The 25,261-nt window shown below is 36.9% G+C and overlaps 1 protein-coding gene and 1 long non-coding RNA gene across 5 annotated transcripts in view; one reads left to right on the forward strand and one right to left on the reverse strand.

Moving 5' to 3' along the window:
• Nucleotides 1-447: 447 nt before the first annotated feature.
• LOC309644601 lies at nt 448-21,144 on the reverse strand. Of its 3 annotated transcripts, none has more exons than XR_014254514.1 (3): nt 21,054-21,144; nt 20,522-20,621; nt 448-20,121 (listed from the first exon to the last, which is right to left on the reverse strand). It is a non-coding gene; the product is annotated as an uncharacterized lncRNA (long non-coding RNA). The 3 variants fall into 3 exon arrangements; XR_014254515.1 differs by having other exon boundaries at nt 448-19,300; nt 19,890-20,621; XR_014254516.1 differs by having other exon boundaries at nt 448-20,621.
• Nucleotides 21,145-24,178: 3,034 nt separating this feature from the next.
• Nucleotides 24,179-25,261, forward strand: part of BRINP3 (BMP/retinoic acid inducible neural specific 3) — a 415,778-nt gene continuing 414,695 nt past the window's right edge. The window contains exon 1 of one of the 2 annotated variants that reach the window (XM_082426674.1): nt 24,179-25,250. The gene's annotated coding sequence lies outside the window, so the exon portion shown is untranslated. The remainder of the gene's footprint in view (nt 25,251-25,261) is intronic. The other variant, XM_082426675.1, reaches the window with a different exon arrangement.

Consider the following 25,261-nt stretch of genomic DNA (forward strand, 5'->3'; position numbering starts at 1 on the left):
TCCTCTGGTTTTCAGGCCCTTGGACTCAGACTGAATTATACACATTTTCCTGGGTCTCCAGCTTATAGAAGGCAGCTTGTGGGACATCCAAGCCTCCATAATTGGGTGAGTCAATTCCTTCTAATAAATTTCTCTCTCTCTTTCTCTCTCTCTCTTTCTCTCTCTCTCTCTCTCTGTATATATATATATATATATATATATATATATATATATATATATATATATATACACACACACACGTATATACACATATATAATATTGATTCTGTTCTTCTGGAGAAATATGACTAGTATAGAAAGTGTTCCTTCCTTTTCTATTTTTGAGAGTTGTGAAGAATAGGGATAAATTCTTCTTGAAATGTTGAGAATTCTCCAGTGAAGCCATCTGGGCCTGGAGTGAGGTTTTCTTCTGGGGGAGTTTTTGAATTACTAATTCTATCTGTTTACTTATTATAAGTCCATTCAAATTTTTTTCCTTTTTCTGAGTCAGACTTGGTAATTTGTGCCTTTCCAGGAATGTTCCATTTCATCAAGATTATTTAATATATGTTAGCATAATACTATGTTAGCATACAGTTGCTCATGGTATTCCCTTATAAATATTTTTGTATCTGTAAATTCAATGGTATAATCTCCTTTTTCATTTGTGATTTTAATAATTTGATTTATTTTTTCTTTGTCAATATACCTAAAAGTTTTTCAATTTTGTCAGTACTTTCAAAGAACCAAATAGGATATTATTGATTTTCTCTATGTGTTTATCTTCTATTTCATTGATTTTCATTCTAATCCTTATTATTTTCTCCTTAATGCTTGATTTCAATCCAGATGGCTCTTTTTTTTCTTTTTCTAGTTTCTCAAGATGTAAATTTACATTACTGATTTGAGATCTTTTCTCTTTTTTTAAAAATAGGCACTTATAGCCGTTAATTTCTTTCTAAAAACTACTTTAACTGCATTCATCTCAGAGTATTTTCTAGTTTCCCTTGTTGTTTCTTCTTTATCTTATTTATTATTTAGGAATATGTTAATTTTCATATACTTGTGAATATCCTACATTTTCTCCTGTAATTTACAAAAATTTAATTACACTGGATTGGAGAACATTCTTTGTATGCTTTTGTATGATTTCAGTTCTTTTATCAAGACTTGTTTTGTGGCCTAATACATATGGTCTACACTGGAGAATGTTCCCTGGGTTCTCAAGAATGTGTCACTCTGCTCTTATTAGGTGCCTCTTTTGTAGAAGTCTAGTTGTTTTATAGTGTTTTTCTATTTGCTTGTTGATCTTATGCCTAATTTTTCTCTCTGGCTTTGAAAGTTTGATATTGACATCTCCAGTTACTACTGTTAAATACATTCTCCAGTGTAGACCTTATACATTAGGCCAGCAAACAAGCCTTGTCCTTGCAATTATGTAATTAAAAAAATATAACTTTGAATGTTTATTTTAGGTAGAGACATAATTGTCATGTTTTCCTGATAAATTGAACATTTTCTTGTAACAAAATGAACTTTTTTATCTCCATTGACAGTTTTGTCTTAAAGACTGTTTTGTCTGATCTTACTATAGCCATCCAGATCTGTTGGTTATTTCTTTTGTGATAAATCATTGAAATCTCAGATTTTCATTCCTTCTCATTGTACTCCAAATATAGTGTCCTAATATATGGGGGAGTTTACTGTGGTCTTGTGGTAGGAAGGGAGACAGTTATAGATTTATGTAGTATCATCTGAATCCACATGAGTCTCAATGACAATAATGTCCCTGTCTGGCTGTTCAATCCATATTTTGTGGGCTTCCATTGTGCAGCTACAGAACTCAAGACGTTTTCTGTTTCAATTTGCTCTTGGGATGGTCTCTTCTTTGCTGATGGACTCCCATTTAAGTCTCATTGTTATTTCCCTTTGAGGACTGCCTGTGACTCTTACTCAATTCTTCACCTGGTAATTCAGCCCTTTGGTCGTTTTCTACAAGTGTGCTTTTCTCCATGACAATGCAACCATCGGATGCATTCACTAACTGGTTTCTGTAGCTTTGTAACCTGTCACTTCAAATGGCACACTGGAACCATGGGACACCTCGTGTCTTGGAAACCATGCTCGAACACCAATTTTGTTCTGATGTCCTACAGTGTTAGTGATGATGCATCTTGAAAGCCAGCCTCTTCTCTGAGTCTGAAATGTGAAAAAAAAAAAAAAGAAAAAGAAAAAAAAGGAAAAAAGAAGGGGATATATAAAGAGAGAAAGAGAGAGGGAGGAAGGAAAGAAAGGAAGGAAGGAAGGGAAGGAGGGAAGGAGGAGGGGAGGAAGGAGAAAGAAAAGTCAATTTATTCTCAACTTCCTCAGGTTTCCCTGCTCAGGTACTTTGCCTCAGGATTAGGAGGTCTTAAATAACCATATGTCTTACTGACTGTTTTATCTACTTTGATCATTTTCTTATTCCAAAGTTGGGGCTTTTTCCTCTTTCTTAAGTGTTCAAAAGCTTCAATATGTCATATTCTCCTTCATCTCGGGCATTATCCACCACCCCTTCCTTGGGACAATACAGGAATAGTTTTTGGAACTAATGATTGATGGAGGGTAATAATAAAACACACGGAGTTTCAGGCATTACTGACACTCTTTAATAAATTAGGTCACAAATTAGCCCTGCAGATTTTGACTGTATGTCTTCTACCGGTACTATTGAAATTCTTTTGGTTTTTCATTAAAATTTGTCCAAAATGTCAGGGTCACACTGAAGTATTTAAGAAAATAAGCAGTATAAATTTACATACCAAATAACTTGATATCCATAAAATTAATAGATAAATGACATATTCATTTGAAACAATTTTTGTATTTTTTTTAATGTTCAGGCAAACTGACAGTTATTAAGATGATGTTTATTCAGATTTTAATCATACATGTATGGTCTCTATCTTCTTTGTTTTCATATTTTTTTTTATTGTTCAACCTATGGTGAAGCACACTGTTAATTCTCTATAAAGAATTACAAAAAGTAATTTTCAATTTGGTAAAAATATTATATATAGTGTCTTATATGGTTATATATTATTATATACAATATCTTATCTATATATATATTTATAGATAACATTTATATACAATATAGTGTTTTCAGTTTATGTAGCATTTCCAACTTTCTATTATGAAATACATTATTCTTGATTATTAAGAGATTGTGTTCACAATATGGGAAAGATTTGACATTTTCATTTTTTCTCACTTAAAATTTTTAAAGATAATCTACTCAGAATCTGTACCCAAAAATGACTTTTATTTTGTTTCCTTCTCAGTTTAAAATTATAGTTAGTTTCTAATAAAAATTTGAACAGTAATAATAATAATAATAGAAAATATGAATTCAAAGTTTAAAACCATGATGGAAATCTTTAATTAATATTGCTCCCAAATTTAATCATGTACCATTTAAAATTTTAAGTTTTTATGGTATTTTCTACTTGTGATTTAGTAAGAATATAGTATTATGCACCAAAAGGTTGAGATTTATGCATTTAAGTATTGTAACTCCAGGTATAATACTGAAAGAAAAATGTAAATAATACATTATTGAAAAAAATATACTATATATAAATATCTACAACTGGAGTAAGAATTTACTTTTTAAAGTTTAGAGCATTAATAAAAATCAAGATCTTTATATATTTCAAAAATCTTGAAGTCCAGAGGGAAATATACATATTTCTTTAGACAAATGATAAGGAAACCTTCACATTCCCAGGGCAGATGTGAAGATGCACCATTGATATATCCAAAATGTCTAATTCTGAAGAAAACAAATAAGGTTAAAGTCCCTTTGAAAAATAGAGAATTTAAACTGAATTCTACCTCAGATCTTTTATACAAGGATGTATAATAGGAAAGGAAATATGGGAAGATACTAGGATGGTGGAGAAGGAAATACAAGCAGCCTGAGATAAAAATCTTACTACATCAGGTCTATCAAATTATAAATAGTATTGGAAATATGAATTACTATGGTAATTAGAATTACTTCAAACTTTATTTTAATTATTTCAGTGAAAAGTTAGTGTTTACTTGACCAAAACTGATCTCCAAGAAGCTGACCTCCCAGAAAAGGAGTTGGCTCAGGCAGAGTCCTAAAGAAAGCAGTCACAGTCTAGTGCTCAAGCAATCACTTCTGGTCCAGGGCTAGACTTGGACTGAGATTCCTGATCCTGCCAATGAGAGGTCTGTGCTTTTCCATTTAAAAATACTGGACGGGCAGGATAAGACTGGAGCCAAGATTCTGTCCTGTCATATTGCTATTGTCTTGATCCCAATCCCACAAAGAGGGGGCACTTTACTGTAATAGGAAAGAATATTTTGTATTCTATTACAAGTTAATCACTAAAGAGATATTGCCTATAAGCTTAAATTATACATAATGACCCATCTCTGGCAACCCTGCTTCCCAGGTAATGAGCATTAAGCTAAAATACCTTTGTTTAGCTCACAGGAAACATCCTGACCAGACCCACCTGTGAATGACTGCAGGAGGAAGAAATGAACACATCCCCTCTGGAGGCTGACGGGAACCAGTAAATGTTTGGCTTTACTCCCTCCCTTTTTGTATAAAAGAGGCCTGAATTCTAACTCAGGCAACATGGTTCTTTGGGGGCACGAGCCCACCATCGTCTCATTTTGCTGGCTTTCTCAATAAAGTCATTCTTTCTTTCCCCGGCAACTCACCTCTCGATTATTGGCGTCTCATGCAGCGAGCAGTATGAGCTTAGACTCGGTAACATTACCACTCTCGCCACTTAAAGGATCTGTGGCCGAAGGATCAGTATCCCTCTCCTGGAGTGTGATGTCATGCCTTGCTAGCCCTCTAGATGTGCACTAGGTGATCAGGGACCTACACACCTGCTACTGCTTCTATCCCTGTGAGTTTTCCAATGAACACTCTTTCAACAGGCCTGGCATTTGAGCACTTGACCATTTGCTTTTCTTTTGGGGAAAGTCAGCTCCACAGTTAAGAATAAGCAATATCCTATTCTTTGAGAAAACAAGAGTTTTTTGTTTGTTTGTTTGTTTGTTTAGGTCATTGCTGTTCCTTTCTTCTCAATATTTATATGTATTTGAAGGGCATTTAATTCTTATTTTATAACATGCTATTTTTATTAAAAATAAGAAAAGCTGCAAAGTTTACCTGATATAATCCTTTACCATGGCAAACTGGCCTTTAATATTCTAGTATCAATGTCTAAGTGCAGCTAACTCAATTATAGGTTTACACTGAGTTGAAAAACGAATTCATTTTCTTTTATAATGATTATTGGTTGTTATATGCAGTATGACCACATACCTACAAATGTTAGGCCTATAGTAAAGATTTTATTTTGTCAGAGATGTCACAGGCCCACCAGAAAACATCATCTGACCTGTGATATGACAACAGAGTAGAAATCAAGCAAGTTTAGATGAAAAGGGATCTTATTCCAGGCAGACAAATAGCAAGTATAAAGGACGTGAAGCATGTGGGAGCATGGCAGACAGAAGAGAATGAAATAAAGCAGTGTCTTGATTAACGAAGGTAAAGAAGAGTTTTGTACAACCTGAAGCTGGAGAATTTTATTGGGGTCAGGTCATGTGGCTTATAAGCCAAACTGGGAAACTGTGTATTGGTCCTAACAGTGGAAACCATTCTAAGGGGCAAATAATTATAATTGGGGGGATGACACAGTTTATATGACATTTGAAAACATGTCACTGACTAGGTTGTAGAGAATTCGGATTAGGTGCAATTAGGAGTTGCTTTCAGTCGTCCAAACGACAAACAATAACAGCTTGGGCAAGGGTTATAACGACACAGTGAGAACTGATCAGAATAGGGTTATTTATGGTGTTGTATGCACTTTCTGATAATTCAATTTGGGGGAAGAGCAAGAAAGTAATTCAGGAATGACTTACACAGTTGGATGGATGGTGGGAGCACTCACTGAGATTAGGGATACTGGAAAAGGAGTAGGATTGAGGAAAAAGAAGATGAGTTCAGTTTTGAGTTTATTGATTTGGAGTATTTCGTGACATTCTTCTAATAGGAGATATTGCATGGTCAGTTGTACGTGTCCATCAGGAGCACAGAAGAGGAGTCTGGACTGGTAGTACACCAGTTACAGTTACTTGCAAATAGGTTTCCTATAAATAAGCAATAGAAACAACTGTGGATCACTTAAGCAGAAGTGTGGCTTTACTGGAAGGATTTTTATTGACTCAGGTATTCTCAACTATGTCCACAGAACCAGGCTCAGAAAACAATCAAGGGCAAAGAATGCAAGGTAGTCAACTCAAAGCCAAAATCATACCCCAGAGCCCTTCTAGTGAGAATGTTCATACCTCCCACCTCATTCACCTCGACCCCTCTGTGCCACAGGATATTGGATGCTGCTAAAGGTGTTGCCAGCACCGCTCCTGCACTGCTGCAAAGAGCAGTGCAGCAGTGCAGGAGCAGTGCTGTGCCCGAGCCGCAGCTGTGCCTGAGGCTACCATGAAAATGAACCGCTAACTGTGTGAGATGATTTGTTTCCTAGCTGGAGATTTAAACTCTGCTAGGCATGTGCATCTGATTATGCAACCTAGAACATATGCTTGAGCTGGAAAAGTGCATCTTTGTAGCTTCTCTGGGTCCAAACTAGTCTCATGCAGTGGAGAATTCCTCACTCATAGGAATGGGTTTCAGACAATGAGCAATTCGTATTATGACAAGTGTCCAGTCCAATCCAGCCATTATACTAACCATATAATAGATTTAAAGAAATCTCTTAGGGAGAGAGTGCAGATTGAGAAAATGAAAATGCTTCTATTTAGAAGTTAATCTATTTAATTATCCCCATATGGCAGAAAAAAATGTCTCAGAAATTTCAGTTGTGAATCTCCCTAGTTTTTGCCCCTATACATTCTTGTGGTGTTTGTTTGATTAACTTAATATCCTGGGTCTTCCCATTAATGATTGTTCTCTTGCTGGAGTTTAGTAAGAAATTATGCATAACTCACAGTTTACCTCATGAGCACTCTTTTTGGAGGATGCTCTGCATAGAAGCATTACCATCTCTGGTAAAACAGAAAGTGGTGAACTACTCCTGGTCTAGACTGATGGTTAAAAAGAACCATCAGGTAAATTAAAAGTAAAGGTTAATTATTTTTGAGGTGAATTATCATTTTTGGCATAGTCTATCTGCTATGGATTGAATTGGGTCACCTCAAATTCAGATATGGAAACCCTAACGCCCCACCCCATGTGACTGCATTGGACATAGGGCCTTTGAGGAGGTGATTAAAGCTAAATGAGGTCCTAAAGGCAGTGTCTGATCCAGTAGAACTGATGCCCTTATAAGAAGAGGAAGAGACACCAAAGCTTTCTCTCTACCATGTGAGAACACAGTGAGAAGGTAGCCATCTACAAGCCAGGAAGAGAGCTCTCAACAGAAACCAACCATGCGGACACCTTGATCTTTGACTTCACAGCCTCCAGAACTGTGAGAAATAAATTTCTGTTGTTTAACAGGCCCAGTCTATAGTATTTTCTTATGGCAGCTTGAGCAGACTAATACACTACCTGCCTTTTACTGATTTTGTTCAATCCACAGTTTTAGGAAGACATGAGAAGACTGGCGTATATTCCAACTCTGAGTGAAGAAAGGAGAGTTACCAAGTTCATGCTACCAAGTTTTTCATTAGTGTTGTGATGATGTTTGAAGAATTTTCTGTGAATGCATAGAATAAAAATGACCTGTATTAAACAAAAGAAGGACACTTTTACTTATAATAGATATATAAATAAGTATATATTTTTTCTGAATTCTAATGCAACAATGAATTTTATACAGTTAGGAATAAATCAACTATTTACATATTAGGCAGAATTTATTACTGAGAATATTTAGTAAGAACTTGGTTATATATGTATATGTTAATAGCAAAATGATTAAAATGTATGTAAACCTGCTAGTATCCAAGTGTGGGACATATAGCACAATGAATATACTGAGTTTACATTCTTTTGTATTTTATATATATTAATTTGCAAATATATATTTGCCCCTTGAAAACTTACACATTTTCTTATACTTGTTCAAGACTGGTGACTTTTAAAAATCTGCTGTTAATTACTCATGCTTAACAACAAATACTGTCTTATTTTCTATGAGCAAATAAAATTTTTTTATGGGATTCTCAAAGCAAATTAAGATCTTATCAAAGAAATGTAGCAATAATTGCTAAAAGAAATTTTATTTTACTAGAAATAGTTGGTTATATTATCTGTGACCAAAATTTCTACCCTTCCGTCCCAATGTCTTTTCTGCTTTTAATTGATAATATTGCTTTTCCCTCTATGGCATATAATTAAACTTAATTAAATCTAGAAAACTTGAGTGTATGTATTATTGTATATAACAAAGAAATCTTTAGGGCCCCTAATGTTGTCTATATAAACAATATTTACTTTAAAATACTTTGTGTCTTGCCTCTAAGGATTATCAATTGATTCATGAGAGAATGGCAAATAAACTGAGGATTCTATAGCACATATGTACGAATTTTTAGTAAACATAGTATTTAAAATATTATTAATTACATTTATAATATTTAGGAAAATTAATCCTCTTTATAATTGTCAATAATTATTTCCTTTTACATCCTAGATTAAAAGTGTTTTTCCAATAATTAATAATCTCAAATGTTTATATGTATTAATATGTATTAGGCAATGATATGGGTAAAAGCATGAATTGTTACATTAGTTCAATTATAACTTTTACTAGAACTCAATTAGAATTTATTAAAAAGGAATAATTGTACTGGACAATGTTCATAGCTTTTCATATACTGGATATTTGGTTTGCAAGTTGAAGAAAAGCTGCTGGAAAGATAACATTTGCATGGGAAAAAAGTAAGATGAGTACATTTCAAATCTCTTTCAAATATATTTGCATGGTAATTTTAATCAATAATATTCTATGATTCTATAAGAAATTTACAATAATCTGTCAATTAAAGTTTAATTTTAGATAGTCACTATTTTGCTTTAACATCCTCATACTGACTGTGAAGGTCATTACCTTTTAACTGTAGAAGCTATATACAAATTAGTAGATATTTGCAATGTATTGTAACTTCCTTGCACGTTCTTTACACACTTTTAGACAATTTGAGTCTCAAACTTATTTTCCTCTTTTGCCTTTTTTTTGTAGCCCAAGCATGTGACCTAGACCCCACAATTCAGACCTAATTTGAGATTTGATTTTTAAAATAATAAATTAAAGAAGCAGATACTTGATAGAATCAATATTCTGACAAGAATAGGAGTGATGGCATCTGGCTTTTGAGGGCAGGAATTTTTCTGAGTCAAATATTCAGCATCTACTAGGATGTATTAGATAGCACACTAGAAAGTGTCATAGAGAAGAACACAAAGGAATATTTGCCCTGAAATAAAAGCACTTTCTTGCATGTAGATAGATTCAAACTCATCAATTCATGTTTCTCTTTCTTGTAAAAGTTTTACATAAGCCCATTTTTGCTCTAAGGCAATGGGGTAGAATTTGAATATTTTAACTCAGCAGTTGTTTGCTCTTTCCTCCCCTAAGGGAAAAACAATGTCAATTAATGTCCTGAATGTGTTTCTTTAGTCTCAACTGGTTATATGGTATGAAACCAAAGCACTTTTTGTTTATAAGAGCTAAACCTTGAAGAAACTAAGTTTTAAAAACTTCCCTTTGAGAGCCATATCTCAGTGGATTCACATCAGAATCTTATTATTCTGGCAGAGAATTTTTAATCTAGAGAATTTTTACTTTAATGTTTAGAACATTAGACATAAGGACAGTTTTCTTACTTATAGAAAGTGAACTAAAGTCCACTTGGCCACGGGAAAAAAGGAGAGGAAGCGAAGAGCAAGGTGAAGACTGGGTGTGAATAGAGATAATAAGATGTCATAGAGGAGAGAAATTTCTGCTCCACTTTTCTCCTGGAATTTTGGAAAGGAACAACTTTCAAGGGTGCTGTTGACAATACAGGAAAGGTTGCACTGTGGCATTTTGGAAAGAAAAGGGACCTGAAGAAGTATCACTTTGTTTCTCATGAACTATGTATGTTATGGAGACTATCCAGCTTTTCCAGAGGGAGATCATACTGAACAGCTGCTTTGGGACCCAATGAGCCCTGGAATTAGGATCAGACAAGTATAAAATGGGACTTCTTATCAATATGATGGCCTAAGGAAGGAGCATGACTTGCAATTTCTGTAAAGAAGCCAAGGTGGCTGGAAGAGAGTGACTAAGGATACAGTACTCACAGACTAGAGGATAAAGAAAGATGAAACGTTTTAGGGTCTTGGGATCCATGGTGATGATTTTGGTGTTTGTTCTAGGTAAACAAGAACTCATTGTATATTTTAGCAGAGTTACATGATCAATTTTCATTTTAACAGGATTATAGTATTTGTTGCTACAGATAGAAAAAAATGGTAATGGGGGAGGCAGAGGAAAGAAGATATTCTTGCAATAAATCAGGTTAGAGATAATTGGTGGCTTGGGTTAGAATGTTAGCAATGAAAGAGATCAGAAGTAGTAAAATGCTGGATGTATTTTGTAGGTAGGGTTAAGATGATTTGTTGATTCTTTGGGTATGAGCTCTGTGAAAAAGAGAGAAGTCAAAGATCTCTCTCTCTCTCTCTTTTTTTTTTCCTATCTGCAAAGATGGATTGTCGCTAATTGAGTTGGCAAAGAACATATGTAGAACCGGTTTGAGGAAGGGTTGGGGTCCAACAGCTGAATTTTGGACATGTTAAAGTTAGGATGATTACTATACTTCCAAGTGAAATTGTTCAATAGGAATTTGTATAGATTCTGAAAAGTCTAGGAGAAAGGATCAGCCTGAAAATATAAACTTGGGAGTAATCAGTAGACAAATGGTATTGGATGCCATGGAAATGAATGAGTTCTCCAAGAGATTTAGCGTGGATGTAAATATGAAAAAGTTCAAGGACTGGGTCTTAGGGAATTCTAACTTTAAAAGTTCAAGATGATGAGAATATAGTAGAAAAAGTAACTCAAAGGCAGCAATCAAAGATGTAGAAAGAAGATCAATTATTGTTTTGTCCTGAAAGTATTGACCATTGGTTTGAGATAGACATCCCCTGTGTTCTATTTATTCATCCCATTCTCCCCTACCACCGTCACCAATAAAAACCAACCACTGATCAATCACTAATTGTTTTACTGTCTCTGTAGTTTTTTTTTCCCAAAATGTCACATAGTTCAAATCATACAGTGCATAGCCTTTTCAAATTGGCTTTTTTGCACTAAGCAATATGAATTTAAGGTTCCTCCATGTCTTTTTGTGGCTTAGTAGTACACTTTTAATCACTGGATAATATTGTACTGTACAGATGTACCACAGTTTGTTTATCCATTTTCCTTTTGAGGGATGACTTGGTTGCTTCCAGTTTGGGGCAGTTAAGAATAAAACTGCAGGTATTTCTGTGAACATACTTTTTCAACTCATTTGGGTAAATAACAAGGAATGCTGTTGATGAATCATATGATAATACTACATTTAGCTTTATAAGAACCTGCCAAAACTTTCTTCCAAAATGGCTGTACCATTTTGCATTCCCACCAGCAATAAATAAGAATTCCTGTTGCTCCACATCCTCTGACCATTTGCTATTATTAGTTTTTTGGATTTTGTTCATTCTAGTAGGTGTGCAGTGCCATTTCATTGTTCTTTTTGAAGTGAAGTATAGTTGATTTACAATATTGTGTTAGTTCTTTTAATTTGCAGAGTTCTAATGACACGATGTCGGGCATCTTTTCATATGCTTATTTGCTATCTGCAAATCTTTAGTGAGATCACTGTTCAGATCTTTTGCCCATGTTTAATTTTTTTTCTTATTTTGAGTTTTAAGGGTTCCTTGTATATTTTGCATACCAATCCTTTATCAGGTATGTGTTTTGCAAATATTTTCTCCTAGTCTGTGGCATGTCTTTTCATTCTCATAGTAGTGTTTTTGCAGAGCAAAAGTTAATTTTAATGAAGTCCAACATATCAATGTTTTTCTTTCATGAATTGTGCTTTTGGTGTTATACCTAAAACATCATTTTCAAAGTCAAGGTCACCTAGATTTCTCCTATATTATTTTCTAGGAGCTTTCTAGTTTTGCATTTTACATTTAGGTCTGTGATCTATTTTGAGTTCATTTTTGTAAAAAGTATAATTCTGTGTTTAGATTCACTTTTGTGTGTGTGGATATACAGTTGAATGCCAAATTTGGGCACAGGGATATTTTATGGGAACCCCCAAGGCCATAGGTATTCATTCATTAACAAACATTTATTAAGCACCAACCATGTGCAGAGCCCATTCTAGATGCTGACAAGGACTGGAATTCCCCCTGTTACCTAACAAGGCACCACCCATAAAACTCTATCTAATTCCTTCCCACAGCAAAGTTGAAGTCTCTGCCCTGCACTGAACGTATGGTTTGATTCTTTAGTCACATAACAGAATGCTGTGGTTTGAGAGTATCGATGCAGCAGATTGCTATCCACGGTCTCTTCTTCTTCCTAGACACAAAGCTTGACTTCCTTTTACAGCTTCCTTTGCAGTTAGATGTGGTCATAAGAATTGTTCTGGTCAGTGGAGTGTGAATGGAGGTGATATGAGCCACTTCTAGATCTGGCCCACAAAATCTCCTAAGTGATCCTCCACAATTTCTCTTTACCACATTTACCGAATGAATAGAGAATATCTAAGGACTTAGAGGAACACTGGGTCATGAGACGGAAGGCATCTGGGTCCCTGAATCACTGTGTATCAGATCACCACACTCATCCCACTGACTCAACTGAATGGTGCATCAGCACAAATTTCAAATTTTAATTGAACAACAGGATACTGGAATTGTTAATTGTCACTTTAAAATTATAGTGTAAAAACCATCCATCCTCCTGAACTCTTAAACTCTAAGCAAACTCTTCCTCCCAACAAGTGCAGGCAATAGGTAACAAACTTACATGCTTCCAGAAGCTATTAAATAATATAAATAAATGAAGCATGTATTGCTCAAGGGATCTTATGCCTAGGCTAAAGATACCAGCAATTATTCAACTCTAGGTTTGTTATTTTTTTTGTTGGTGCTGCTGTGTCAATATTTGTAAGATACTTGGGGTCTATGACTTTGGTCATCTTATTCAGTACATTATCCTCAGAAGTGTTGGCCTTTAGATGACAATCAATATTTTTTTGTCTTTTAATAAAAAGATGATTGATTATGTGAATAGAGTGTAGGATGGAGTCAAAAAGAACTTTATATTTATCAGTTTACTCCCCTTATCCTCCTCCTAGGACATAAAACTGTAGCTTATTTATTTTTATATCCTTATAACATTTAGAACCTTGCTGCTTATATATAATACCATCAATAAACGATTGTTGAATACATGCTCAATAAATATTTGTTGAATTGACTTTTAGGCTTGGTTTCCTTCCATAAATACAAAATGAATTCATTTTATATGGTCTTTTAAAATTGCTTTTGTCTGTAAATTCATATTTTCTCCTCAGAGGCAAAATTCTGTGATCAATCTGAGGGATTGCTTTTCATCCTCCTACAAGGTATGTATTTTTTCAGAATAGGAAGTATGAGTGTTAGAGAGATTTACAGATACCAAGAGAATTGGCAATCATGTAGCTTAGTTTCTTTTTATTTTCGTTAAAGGGGTGATAGGCCTTAGGAGTTCATGAGACACTAAAATTAATGATGCATCCTAATTAAGTAAATGTTCAGTTTCTTTTCTTGATTGCAATACTGTACAAAATAAAAGGAGAAAACAATCAAATTGCTTCATGTCAATCTTCTCATGAAAATAAAAATCCTCCCACTTCCTGTCAGTCATTCTCTAGTGGTCTCATTTTAGATCTCAAATTTCTTTTAATATTTTGCTAATTTCCCTTGGCTTCTGCACTTAATCTTATTGTGCTTTTTCTTCATACCATATATTTTTCATATAATCTTCAGATGTAAAGATCTTTATTCACTCTCTTATACCTATATCTATATTTTTAAAAACCAAGTCAGTATGGATTGAATGATAATATGTGTAAAAATATACTAAGTAGTACATTCTAAATGAACAAAACTATGTAATGTTATAAGCTTTAAAATTGTTAGTTTATTTATGGAAAGTAGTGCTTTGTCCAGTTCTTCACACCCTGGTTTCTATCCATTCCTTATGCAACCAAGTTGGAAGAATCAACTTGGCTCTTGATGAAATATTTCAGTACCTGGAGGAATGCAATGGCCATGAAGCAAGAGTTTGCTGTTAAATCATAAAGTTACTTGAGAGGAAACAGCATACTAGCTATTTTTGAACTCTTTGCTGACTGACTCAGTTTCCTATTGCTGCTATTATAAATTACCACAAATACATAGTGCCTTAAAACAACACAAATTTATTCTTACAGTCTTGAGGTTGGAAGTCTAAAATGGGTCAGCAAGGCTTCATTCCCTCTGGAAGGTCTAGGGAAGAATCTGTGTCCTTCCCTTTCCCAGCTTCTAGAGGGTGCCCTGCCTGCATTCCTTGGCTATGGTGGTCCCTATCACTCCATCTGCTTCTGCCATCACATCTCTTTCTCTGACTCTGTCCTTCTGCCTTTCTCTTGTAAAAGTGCTTGTGATTACATTAGGCAAACACAGCTCATGTAGGCTTCTATCTGTTTCTCAAGGTCCTTAACCTTATGAAATTGGCAAAGTTCCTTTGGCCATATAAAGGAGCCTAGTCACACGTTCTGGGAATTAGAATGTGGACATTTTGGGGGCTAGTATTCTTTCTACCAAACTGATTAACTATTGAAATCCAGATACAAGGATGGATTATAAGAAAGTTGTATCTGATCATTTCTTTGAATGTTTTCAAGCCTGTCATTTTTGTAAGTTACTTCAAAAATTGTGCAAGTTTATACATGTCAATTGATATTCCATCAATCCATAGAACCACTATGCCAATGAACATACTTTGCTCACTATACTCATGAATACATTTTGATAGTACAATTTAGAAAATAATCATTTTTGTTAATGTCAAAAATTTAATTCTGAGAATTCTGAATAGCAAAATATTATATAACCTTATAGCTTTATAGGACAACTCATAATATTAAAAACATTTCACTCTTCTATAAATATAATTTACTTGCAAAAGTTGACACATAAACAATTTACACTTGCATAAATAATTTATTAATAAAATTAACAAATAACTTGATATTTTCATTACATTTCTTCTTCTGTCCAACAAATTAGGAACTGAAAGATGACTAAAAAATAGCTCAATTATTTCTTTTAGTAATGAAAAATGATGCTTCAATTTCCTCAAACCTCATTTTTCTCATTTTCAAATAAACAAAATGCTTTAATTCACAGCATGGTGAGAGGATTAAATTAGTATGGTGGCTAGTAAGGTATCTATAAAAACATAAACTCCCATGTAACAGCCAAGGGTCATCATCGTTAACATGGTTTACTAGGCCTAATATATGTCAAATATTCTGAATATATTTTGAAGAATGCTATCATTTAGTAACAATATTTCTAAATGTTGGATAAAAATTAAATATAATAAGCCTTTATAAGAATGTTAAAGAGGGAAAGTTTGGTGAGGTACTTAATTTCATCTATTAAATAAATATGAATTCAGCTCCTTTTCTATGTAGTATCCTGTACTCATCAGTAGAGATACAAGTGAGTGAGTTAAGAATAAATATTGAAAAAATACAATAACGGTTCCTTCTTCATGGAACTGATAGTAGGCAGCTTGTGTTTGAAATATTATAGGTTAGGCTCTGAATCCCATTATGTACATGTGAAGACATTATCAATCACACAAAAACACATATAGCAATACAAATGCTACTTAACAAATCTTCCCAGAGTGCTTCTATATCCCAGTATTTTATATGTGATAGAATGGTACAATGGAAATCCACTGAAACTATGACATCATAAAAACTGACTTCCAATTCTTTTTTTTTTTTTTTTTTTTTTTGAAGTAGAAAAGAATAGCTTTGTTGCTTTGGCAGGCAAAGGGGGCCACAGTGGGCTAATGCCCTCAAAATTGTGTGTCCCCTGACTTCCAATTCTGATTCTTCTACTTGGTTTGGCAAATTAATTAAGCTCTTTGAGACAGTTACATCATATATGAGATGTTCATAACAAAATTGCACAATTTGATATTGAGATTATTTAAAGAAACAGGTCCATAGAAGGCTTTTAAAAGAATTCTATGAACTTACTTATCTTTCCCTTTAACAATTAGATATTTTTATTTATCAACAAGTAGGTTTTGATTAGTGTGGATTTTTTTCAAGACTTGAAACATAGAATAACCAATATAAATTCTTCTTCATATGTGTTTCATCTTTTGCAATATTCTAGATTAGTGTAAAAATTTAATTTTATATTAAAGAGTACATTCTAATGTTTAAATCTGATTCTATTCTTGTCTTGTTTAATCCTGGAATGATAACCCTTCTGAGGTAATAATAACTCCCAATAGATTTTAGTGTTTATGTTTGTCTTTTAGGTTTGCTATTTCTAAAACTTATGACTTGAATGTAATACTCAAATATTGATGTATATGAAAGAATGAAGACTGATATGGCTTCAGCCACTGCAGAATATTGAACACCCCCTAAATGGCTAAAGTCTTGCAGCTTTTCTCCTAATAAGGATAGCCCTTTTTTAATGGAACATGGATTTTTTTTTTTTTTTTTGCATGATGTTTTCTTAACAATGCACTGTCTTAGTCTCTGCATTTATTTCATATTGTGTGTGTGTGTGAGTTTGTCATTTCTGATGTAAATCAGGGTCTAATTAAACAGCTTATTTTGAGATGATGGGGTTCCTCTTGATACAATCCTATTCCTATATTGGTAGGAAATTTAAAAAGTAGAACACAGAGGTGACATGATGGAGTATGGTCTTCAGGTGGTTGGAATTATCTACAGTTTAAGGTTGTATTGTGTGGTTGAAAATAGTCTAGGGAACAACCCAATGCACAAACAAAAAGAACACTGAGAATCTTTCCTGAGGAAGTAAAATTACATAATGAAATGTTCTCCAGTCATTGAGGGCAGGGGTGGAGGGAGGAGGGGAGGATAAAACACAGCAGGGGAAGAAAAGTTTTCTACAATGAAGAGTATTATCAACAAAATTAAATCAGAAAAGACTGCAATTTATTCATTTTTGCACTGCTCTCTCTCTTCTTCATTTATTACTTAGCTCAATCTCAGAAGCACTACTTGTTTTAGCAAGTAGTAATAGAATTTAATTGATTTAGAATGAATACTAGCTAAGAAGCTAGGAAAGCTACATTTAAAGTTCTTTGGGTTACTAGTTAGTGTATGATTACACTAATCACTTAATCTCTCTGGTTCTCAATCTCTCGATCATAATGAAGGAGTTAGACTAAACTATCTTTAATGTCCCTTCAAGTTCCACCACACTTTTTTGAGATTTGAATATGCTGGTCAGTTTATTTAGCAGCATATTGATCTTGTTGCTGAAATTCGGCCTCTGTACACCTGTGCTGGATTAAATCTCTGAGATAGAGTTTTGGGTGAAGTAGAAAGAAACAGCTTTCTTGCCTTGGCTAATGCCCTCAAGACTGTGTGTCCCACCCGGGAGAGGGTAGTGAGGAGTCTTATAGTATTCAAGGAGCAGGGCGTGATCAGCTTGTGGACATTCTTCTGATTGGTTGGTGGTGAGGTCATCAGGAGTCAACATCATCACCCTTCTGGTTCCAAGTGGTCTGGGGTCTCCGTGCTTGTGGGCAGCAGACAGTTAACTCCTCCCACTGGCGGGGGTTTCAGTATCTGCAAAACAGCTCAAAGGATATGGCTCAGAATATTATCTACAGTCCTTGATTAAGAACTAAAAGTCCTTGACTTTGTTTAAAGGCTAAAGTATTATTATTTTATCTTGCTTGACTGTTTTCCTTTCTTTCTGCATTTTCTGACTTCTCTGATTAAATTTATTCTTTGACTAAAGTTTTTCTACAGACAAAACACAGGCGCAGGACATGGGTGTGTATCTATTCTGGGAAGGCCTTGTAGGGTCCTGTTTGGTTACAATCTCATGAAGTGAGACGTGAAGATCCTTGCACACTTAAGTATTTAAGAAGTTTTAGACACTTTCAAAGAGAAAACTCTAAAACCAAAATAATCACATAACAAAGAGACTAAAAGGAATAAATGTAAATATTCTAATGAGGGCAATTATATATGCATAAATGTGCGTGTTATGTATGACTTTTTTGTATATGAGGAACAGTTTGAATGTACTTCTTATAACCCATTTTTGTTATAAATTTGATTTCAGCTTAAAATAATCTGAATCATATTGACATTTCTCTTCACAAGCAATTTGCTTCACTAATTCACTTTCTCTAATTCAACATATCTTGAATGTTGCTTTTAGATTAGAAATTTTAGTGGATTAATAGGTAAGAAATACATTAGGTGGTACTTGTATATTTCAAAAGAAGAAGGAGCCAGAATAACAGACAAAAACATTACCTGTAATACAAAACTTGCTAAAATACCAACTGCAGATGTGCCTGGAGATTATCCAGGAAAAGACATGCTCAACATAAAATTAAAATGCATAATTTATGAGTACATAAGTTTGAAATCTAAGTCCAAACCTGATTTGTACTTAAGGTAAAAACCAGCTAGGAGATATAAAGCCTATGGCTCTATTTGGGGGTTGATCAAATATAATCATATGATTTAATATAATGTTAAAATACATTGTTTATTAAAGTGCTATAAACTATTTTAAAGTTAAGGAACAATGGGTTGCAAAATTAATATTTTTTATCCTGTCCTGTTTTTCTCCAAATATTTAAAAGAACATCAACCTCACATTTATTTCACGTATATGCTAAAAATGCTAATGTTACATTTTCTAATTTAAGTTGGGTCCTCAACAAATTATTCTATTTCCTTGAATAACAAATTAGGTAAGTAGGTTTAGGCAGCATATTGAAATTTTTATATGAAAAGTATGCTCTCTTTCTACCACAAATGTTAGGTTTGTGTTTGTAATGAATGTAATTCAGGATATTCATCCTCCTTGTGTGGACCTCAGATCCCCCCTAGCAACATATGTCTAAAACACAGGGACATACACAGAAATCATCCTTTTGGTAAAATGAGATGACTGAAGAAAACCTTCTGTTCTAGGACATCATTAGGAATGGAATACAGCCTGAGGAGAGAAAGAAAAAAAAAAGTTATACAAACATATCCTTAGTGAAATTTTTTCCCTTGCCAATTTTGATAGTAATGACGACTACAGATTTGCACACCTGCACGGTGCGCCTTACTATTGTAATATCCCACTTGGCTATCTCTCTTCTAGGATTTTATATCAGTGCTTTCTAGAAAATTGATTATCTGAAATAAAGTCTATTCTTACCATCTTATCAATGGAATTTTAAGATCAGATATTTCAGATGAGGCTGAGGGCATCCTGTTTTTATCATGAATACATTTTATGACAATTAGCTCACCGTTATCATTAAAATTTGGGGATAAGGAATTGACAGTGGAAAGAATGACAACGGAGGAAAAAAATGAATATGAATAGTTCACTAGTAAAATATATTCTATAACTCAAAATTGCAGTGGTTTCTCTTAGAGGAAGTCTCTTTTAATTGTTCACATCCAAAACGGTCGGCTTACACTTGAAAAACCAAGTTCACACAATTTGCAATCTTTGTTATTCTGTGCACCTAGTGACATAGGACGTCAGCACAATCAAGAGCCCTTTAGCTCCTTCCCACTCCTACACCTACCCATTCTCCACAGAATGAGCGTGTGCAGCCTGGGGGTGCTGTAGACTCACGGAAGCCAGAGGGCGTGATAAATTCATAGGTATCACCACGACATGCAAATACCTACTTCGGTCGCCATGAATTTGTTTCTGGTGCAAGAATTGGACAGAGGGTGTACACACTAGTAAGACGTTTCTATGACTTGAACTTTCCTGGCCAAAAATGTGAAAAACACACGTTCTCATATCTGAAACTGAAAAAAATATATATATTTTAGAACATGGTGAAGGGGCACAGACACGGGGCTACGACCCCAAACTATTTTCTTTATTTTCAGAAAGGAAAGAGAGTTAAGAAATAAGGGAGATATTTAACTACCCATTTAGCAAGCAAGCAGGCATCAGCTTTATCAGTGTCTAGACTGTGAACGTAGGAAATTTAGGACCTTAAAGCCTTCACGTTGCCTGCTTAAAGCCCCTTTCTTCAAATTCACCCTTAGAAGCTACTACTCTCCTAGGAAGGAGGAAAAGAAAATTTCTGCTGACCCAGCTCGTGATTTCCATACAGAGAGCAAATAAATGAATGGAGAGGGGGATGGGACGGTGAGAAGCAATGTGTCTTCCTTTTCAACCGCAGAAAATAAGATTACTTACCAGGAACATTTTTATCCGGGGGAAATGTTTATTCCCTCTATCATTCGGCGCCTCAGTCTCTGCAAGAAATCAATTTCCACTCTACCTTTTCCTCCTATTTCTAAAAGAAAGAGAGAGAGAGCGAGAGAGGCGGATAATGCTTAAGCTTCAGGGTCCAGAGGAAGATACAGAGGGCAAAAGACTCCCACAGCACTCTTTACCCAGATCCCAGGGCTGAGAGTCAACCCCTGGTGGGAGGAAGGGAGATTCTCTAAGGAGGGTGCGGTGGGGTGGCGACGGGGGGATTCATTTCACTGTCAAAATATAAATCATCCGCAAAGAGAATAGCCAGCCCCTCAGTCACACAAGCAATTCCCTAGGGGAAGTAGGTTTCAAAGAGAAAAGGGAAGTTCCTGAATTGAATGAGAGAGAGAGAGAGAGAGAGAGAGAGAAAGAGAGAGAGAGAGAGATTGGGATTTGGGTTTGGGATTTGGGCTTGGAGAAGGGACGGGGCCGTAGAGGAAAGGGGGAGAAGGAATAAATCTAGTCTTACCCGATCGATCAGGCGATCGTTTGCGGTATCGGGCTATGAAAAAGGCAAGATAATGCATTCGGCAGCAAAGCCATTTCTGGCACACTCTCCCTCCTCAATTGTTTAGGAATAAGAGGTGACGCGGGAGTCTCACAGCCTGCCACCTGCTCCCCCAGGGACGGTCCTCAGAACCTCCAAAGCTCTAGCTTCTAAAGCGAGGCGTTTAGAGCTGAGGTTTCGAAGGGAAGTCGATTGCCTGGAGTCCCGGGGAAGCAGGATTCGCCGAGGAAGCAGGACCTGGGAGGGCTCCTGCCGCCGCCGCTGCCGCTTCCACCCGCGGTTCCCTGGCCCCCTGCCTAAGCCTCCCGGCACAGCGCCCCCGAAAGCGCCAGGCGACCCGGCCTCCTCTGCGTCTTCAGCCCCCAGTGCAAATCGCTGATGATCTGGTCATCCTAAAGCGACCACAGTGGTTATTGGGGGGCTTGGTTGTGTTGGGCTTCCTCACTACGCCTCCCTCGGTTGCTGCGAGGGAGAGGGTTCAAGGGAAATCCTAGTGAAATGCACTGATGGAATACTATTAATCCTAATGATCATGTTCCCAACGCAGGTAACTCTTAAAGAACTGAGTGAGAGTGGGAAGATCAGAGCAGGATTTCCGAAGCGGTGCCCTCTTGAATTCTCATTGGATCCTTCCCAGCAGCCTAAATCACTCTTGCTGCTATATCTATCAGGATGACTACAGCCTCACTCCCTAGTTCTCTCTTTATCCCGCTGTCTTCAACACATCCTTTTACTTCTCTTTGCAGATTTATCAGTAGTCCACCTCCTGGTCTCTGGGGTTACACAGCTTCTATTTTTCCCCACTGTATGGGGCTGTACAGTCCGTAAAATTTCACTTTGTCTGCCTAAGGCTCACCACAAATAAGCCCCCTCCCACTCCCCCTAAAATAAAAGGCACCTCTTTCACACTTTGCTTCCCTCCCTTGGGGCTTCCTGGCTCTGCGTGTAACTTGTTTTTACTTGGTATGCCACCAGGAACTGCTGATTATTTCAAAGTTCCACCACCCTGAAGCTCATCACTTTACCTTGGTTTGGAAGATCATGGAATATCTGTTGGCATCTTGGATGTATTTTTCTCATAGTCATCTTGCTTCCTGAAATTTCCTCTGGTAAGTTCTTCTCTTTATATGTTATGAGAAACTTAGTGCTAGTGTTATTTTTAATAAGCTTGTTTGTTTAAAAAATATCTCATTTCTTACATTTTTGTCACTTTCAGAACTCAAAGATCTATGTGAATGTGTTGATTAATTAGTATGTTAGTTGCAGTTGTGCTGATGTAGCCCATGTAATGAATTACCCCATCACCTTTTACATTATTTATTTCTGCCCTCATTTATATTTCAGGTTATAGGAAACATTAACCATCCTCCCCCTCCACCCCCCAGTAATGCTTCTTGGCACACATTCTTGAGCCATTTGAAAGGTCAAATTTTATGTTTATCTAAGAGTGAGCTTAACACAGACATTCTGACAATTGCAGGGTCTGGCAAAGTTCACTCTTTCCTGATCTTCAGAAGGTTGTTCAGGTCACTATTTGTTCATTGTAAGCAATTACATGACTAGGGAGGACTTTTGTAAAGTGTATTTTATGAGTTCAGCAGGATACTAAGCACTAAAAACCACTGTATGGTAACATGAGGAGTGTGAGTTTTGGGTGCACCATTTTTTTTTTTTTTTTAACAACATCCCAAATCACACATGAACACATTATTTTGGGTGCTGTATTTAAATCCAGGCATCATATTTGGGAGTAGGTTTCCGATTTTGTGAATTTAGCGGGTGTTCATTTCAGAGGAAGAGAGCTATCAAAAGAAAGCACTGATTATCTTGGTACTAATCATTGAAATTCAGGGACAGACTTTATATGAAAAATTTAATTGCCTCACTCTTCACACTTGTTCAACCCCCAGACTCAGTTTTAATAAGTATGTTAATATGTCAGTGTTTTTTTTCTTTTATGAGCATTTTTATGAGATTAACTGACAGTTATGATTATCACTTCCCCTTTAAGTATAGGTGTGCTTAGAAACATTTAAATCTTAGCTTTTACTTCACACATTGACAAGGACACAGTATTTATTAAATGCCAAACCCGAATGTATCAGTTGTCTCTGATGCATGCTGAGGTTTGGGGTTTATCTCTGTGAAGCGCCCCCCCCCAACCTCTCCCCATAAGAACAAGTTGCTGCTTTCTACATTTCTGGTTATTGGGATGGATGGAGGTGAAAATCTATTGTTCAAGATTTTCTTTCCTTCTTTCTTTTCTTTCTTCTTCCCCCCCCCCTTTTTTTTTAATTTCTCGGAAAGAACTATTTCTGTCGTCATTGATGGCTTACTCGACACCCTAAGTCATGCTTTTTTAAATTCAAAAGCCCTTTTAGCTTCCAGACAGAAAAGTACTCCAGCTGCGGCATCATCCATCCCCCAGTCTCGGGATTCAAGGGCTTTTCCCCCTTGTCTTCCACCGAGGGAACGGGGCTGCCTGTGGTCCGCACCACTTGGCTCCCCTCACCCGTCACTAGTTTCTACCTGGTCTCCTTCCCAGCCTGGTCGTCCTGCCTGACAAGTGCCATCAGCGCCCGAGACTTCAGCTGAAGAAACGAGGGGCTTACCATAATTCACCCATTCAAACATCCTCTTTGGAGGACTGCTGCTGTTGCGCAGGAGTGGAGGGAGGGAAGGAAAAAAAACCCAAAAAAACCCCAACTTTCCGTGCAGTCAGATCTTTGCTTCTTAACCTAGTCTACTCCAGTAAGGCACAGACGTCAGGTACTTAGGTAAGTGCGTTTTTTTTTTCCTGTATCATAACCTGAAACTCAGGTTGGTGGAGGGGAGATGTGCATTGCACCGTCAAGGACGCTTTAACCGGGAGGGCGAGCAACAGGCGACTCTGCCTGGAGATTTGTCCGCAGCTCGTGGCAACGCCTAAGCCTGGGCGCCGGGAGCACGGAGGACAAGGTGCGCGGAGGACAAGGTGCCCTGTAGCCCGGGCGGCCCGGGCTTGGCGCCGGGAATGGGGATGACCCTCACGGGTGGGGACCGTGCCCCGCGCCCCGCCCGCCCCGCCGGCGCAGGCTCGGCTCTAGGCCCCTGCGGCGAACGGGCGCCCGGCGTGGGCATTCGCAGCCCCGGAGCCGGGCGCGCGCCAGGGGGTTCATCCTTGCTTCACGCTCCATTTCCAGTCTTCCTCCCGCCGAATTTGAGCAAAACCTCTTTTCTGTGCTAGAGGCCAGATTTGGGAGCTCTAGAATCCCTCAGCAGCGCCCATCTGCGTTTGTATTTATTAGTTATTATTATTATTTTTAACGAGCTGTACCTAGGACTAAGAAATGACGGCTCTCCAGCGTGCCTGCTTCATAAAAAATGAGTCTCCATCCATCCGTTTAGTTGGGCTTAGAATAGCTGACTTCTCAGGCTCTGTGTGAAAGTGTTGCTGGCCGTCACACCCTCCCTTCCTTCACCAACTCGCGGGAATCCGGAGGGTGGAGCGGTGAGGGGAAAGAAAGAGTTGGATTTGAACTTGGAGCCAGAGGTTGGAGTATAAGTGAAAAGCAAAGAGTAAGGGTTGTGAGTCTTTCAGCTTCTGCTATACCCACTTGCAAGTTAGGCTTTTCGGTTTCCGTCCCCCTTTCCTGGAGGCGGGGCGGGAGGTAGGAGGATCCAGGCTGGGAGCGCTCCCCTCCGGCGTCCACCCGAGAGGGGGTGGTGCTTCTTGGCTGCTGGTAATGCTCGTTCTGCAACCGAGCAGTGGCAGAGAGTTTAAGACTCCGACGGCTGTTCTACTCGTCTCCAAGAGTTGAGCCACAGTCCCTTTTACTTTGCACCAGGTCAGAAACGTAATCAGCCCTTTAGAGCAGGGACCACCTTCTGATGGGAATCCGACTGGGAAACGCTGGGGAGGCTCTACCCTCGAAGATAAGATGCATGTTTCCAGCTGTGTGAGATACCAACCCGAGGCTTGAAACGAGGAAGAGGTGACTGGGTTTGCTAAATAACCCTCCTATTGCTTACAAATAGTCTAGCCGGTCAAATAGATGTAAGCAAAGAAGAAAGCACCAGGGTATAAAACTGTCACAGCAGCTTGGAAGACAGATGATTCAGATTTGGGTACTTTTTCTTTTGCGAGCTGTTTAGATTTGTCATCATGCAGTTAAGCAGGTAAGGACTGA

The sequence above is a fragment of the Balaenoptera physalus genome (assembly GCF_965194825.1).
Source record: "Balaenoptera physalus genome assembly, chromosome: 1".
Classification (NCBI taxonomy): Eukaryota; Metazoa; Chordata; class Mammalia; order Artiodactyla; family Balaenopteridae; genus Balaenoptera; species Balaenoptera physalus.